Below are 3633 nucleotides of genomic sequence, written 5' to 3' on the forward strand. Positions count from 1 at the left end.
GAGAGAGGGAGGAAATGGAGCATGAGGGGAGGACGAGAAAGAAGAAGGGTGGTCAGAAAGGGAGAGAGAGAGAGAGATTGGAGAGGGAACAAAGAAACTGGAAAATAAGGGAGGGAAGGAGGGACTGGAAAGGGGACAGGGTGAAAAAAAGAAGGGAGGGAGGGAGGGTCCATGTGGCTAAGGCTAATTGCTAACAAATGTTTTAACATTGTGGTGTGAGAGCAACTTCAGTGGCCTTGGCCTGTGAGACAGAAAAACAGTTTCTCTGAACACACACACCTACACCTACACACACTCCTATGAACACACACATGTCAAAGCTATAATCCCTATCTGGCAGCGGGGCGCAGTCTTCTCAGCTTGCTCACGCTAACCTCCACTATGCGTGTGTGAGACTTAACAGCAGGTGTAATAATCTCACCGACACACACATCCGGCCTTCCAGCTGACGAGGCGGCTCCAGTGGCTGTCTGGCATCGCTGATTCTCACCTCTTTAATTTCCTCTCCTGCCTCTGCAAAAAAGAGAAGATGTGTGTATTATTCTAGCGGGTTATTAGATTCATACTCATCCAAAAAATGTGAAAACCACTGTATTTTTGCACAGACATCAGCAGAGGTGGCTCTCGGGTCATAACTTGAGTAAAAGTAGCAACACCAGGGTAGAAATACATTCTCATGTATTGACTTAAAGTGGTGCTATTATGCTTCTAGGGTTTTTCCTTTCCTGGAGTGTGTTATAGAGGTTTGTTTGCTCGTAAATGGTCTGCAAAGGCTGAAATCCCACACACCCACAACAACTAATGGTCACACAATAAATAAAAGCTATTTAGATAATAATAATAATAATAATAATAATAATGGGTTCCATTTATAAAGCACTTCATATTTGATTTCAAATCCCGAAGTGCTACAAGTAGTGAGCATGAACAGTATAAATAAACATTACACAACACGGTAGAATTAATAAAAAAGCAATAAAAAAATAAAAATAAAAAAAAGGGTGATAAAAATGTCTAGGCAAAGGCTCTTTTGAAGATAAACACTTTCCAGCCCAAAAAGTCCAATTATTCTGCATATATATATATCTTAGTGCATAACGCCCTTTTGCTGATTACTTCTACATCCCTGCATGCCTTTGAAGCCCCTTTTTCCATCCCGTCTTTTTCTTGACAAGTTATTTTAGCTTTTGATGCTACAGTCTGAACAAATGAGGATCTTATGAGGTAATTTAATGACCAACATCAGTCAGCAGGACTTTGATCTTGAAGCGACCAGAATGTGAAGTTTCTAAATCATGCACATTCCAACTCACCCATGAATCTACCCAGAAACACCATTTACCCCGAAATTGATACCAGAATGGTCCAAATGTTTGAAGTGAATCTGTGAGCCACGGGTCGTTCACTACCACCACTGGCACAAAGTAAGCCTGCTGGTAATTATGTTTTGTGTTGGAAGCCAGCGGAGCAGCTCGTTCAGAGCCCTCTGCGTGTGTGGAACGATGTTGAAATGCGTGCCACTGATCCGGTATTGGCTGCAGAGCTACATGGGTTTAATTCGGTGGCCAATGTAACAGTGGAGCAGCTTGGCACACGATGCACACACACACACACACACACACACACACACACACACACACGCGCACACACAAAGTGGAGCGAAACAGAAGAATTCAAAGGGTCATGTAACAGATAATTAGTTTAGTCACACAGGATCTACAGCTGGTAAACTTTTTACACAAGGTAAACAAACCTCGAGGCCAGTACGTTTTAACTCCACATGTGCACCGTTGACCTGTGCGATGGAAACTTCTAACTTACATAAGCTGGTAACTTAATGTACAAAGGTTGTTTTTGGCAAAATGTGTCAAATGTTCTCACATAAGTTGGAGTGTTACGACTTGGAGAGTGGGGGTTTTAAGCTTTTAGAGCCATGTGAAGTTTGAATAATTGAATGTCAGTTATGTCTGAACATTACAAGCGATAAAAGGAGATGTGGAATCAAAATAAGTAAGTTTAACATACCTATATCCTGCTCCTCATCTCCTCGCCACTTTTTATACTAGCATTACACACAACTTAATCTCCAACTGAACACGTTGTGGGACATGTAGGTGCCATTTCTTGATTTCTTCCAGTTTGTTTGGAGTAAACTGTCGGGTTCTCATGCATCATTATATATCTTTGAGCCAGCCAATGTTGGAGTAAACTGCGAAAAATCGATCGAGTACTCCAACTTAAACAAGATGTGAGCCAGTAAAATACCAGGAAGTAAAAGAAAGAGTAAAGACAGATGATGTTTTTTTTTACAAAAGACCAAATGTTGCGTTTATTTGCAGTTGACTTTTAAAGACTCGTGTCTTGTGAGATCTAAAAACAATGATTGTTATGCTTCAGTTTCTTCAGATTGACCCCACATTCCCCGAACCCCCGCTGCTTCTTCATGCAAAGAGGATGCTGTTTGGAACATTAGTGGGAACATTAAAAAAACTAAGGCAATGCAAGTAAAGGGCAAACATTTGAGGTATGACATATTATTAACGTAGATACACGTGTTTTATTCAATGACCTTTAATGCGGTTAAAAGTGCAGGGAACTTAATGAGTGACACTCAACAAAATCTCTACTACCAGGACAAGTTGGAAATCCCATTTGTTCCACGTTTGCGTTAAAACAAATGCCAAAACCAAATTAGTTTTGGTATGTTGTCCGGATGATGCTCTTTGACAATCATTGTCCTAATGTGTTGGGCAAAACAAAACTGCATGTGTTATCCAGAATTGTTTATCAGAAACATCCTGCAGAGCCAAAGCCTCAAAATAAGTGAAAAAGCTACATATAGCGGATTTGAGTTATCTCTGTATCTGTGCGTGTGCAAGGGAGTGATGGGTAAACACTGCAAGATGCTCCAAGAAGCCCATCTTCTGCACTGCATGTCTGACAACAATTTGATCTTTTGCAACAACACATCCATCTTTGTTCGATGAAGCTCCATCCGGAGTATAGGGTGAAACAAATGAGTCACCAAGAAAGAAATACAGCAAGTGAGGGAAAACAGGAACAAAGTGATATACAGGAACACTTTACAGTTGACATCTGGTTTGTCCCACTCCCCCAAACGTGATCACTATGATTTAAACACTGTCTGTCACTTTTGCATGTGTGGCGGTGTGGTGAGGGTAGGTGTTAGAAGTCGCCACTTAATTATAAAAACTAGGTCTAAGGACAATCAGGTTCGTTTTACACCACGGGCAGAGACAGTTTTAAGGGTCAGAATACAGTTTTATTTATAACATACAAAATATCTAAAAACAACACACACAATACATTTGAATAAAATACCCACTTTGGGGAAACGGACCTACCTATGGACTTACCACGGCGCAGTTAACAAAAAGGGGAGTAAGGGGTCCAAAAAGAAATCACCCGTGACACTGCACACCACTCAAAATGGATACGTGAAGAAAACCACTGCCACCACCCGGGAGTCTGCCGCCTCAGGCCCACAGCACCTGTCGGCACAGGATACAATGTTATAGTTCTGACAAAAGGTTTGTGACAGAAGGATAAACAAAAGAAAACAACAAAATACACCACATCTGAATGAATAAACAACAAATGAAAAAACAAATT

The sequence above is a fragment of the Pseudochaenichthys georgianus genome, chromosome 24, assembly GCF_902827115.2.
Source record: "Pseudochaenichthys georgianus chromosome 24, fPseGeo1.2, whole genome shotgun sequence".
NCBI classification, from domain to species: Eukaryota; Metazoa; Chordata; class Actinopteri; order Perciformes; family Channichthyidae; genus Pseudochaenichthys; species Pseudochaenichthys georgianus.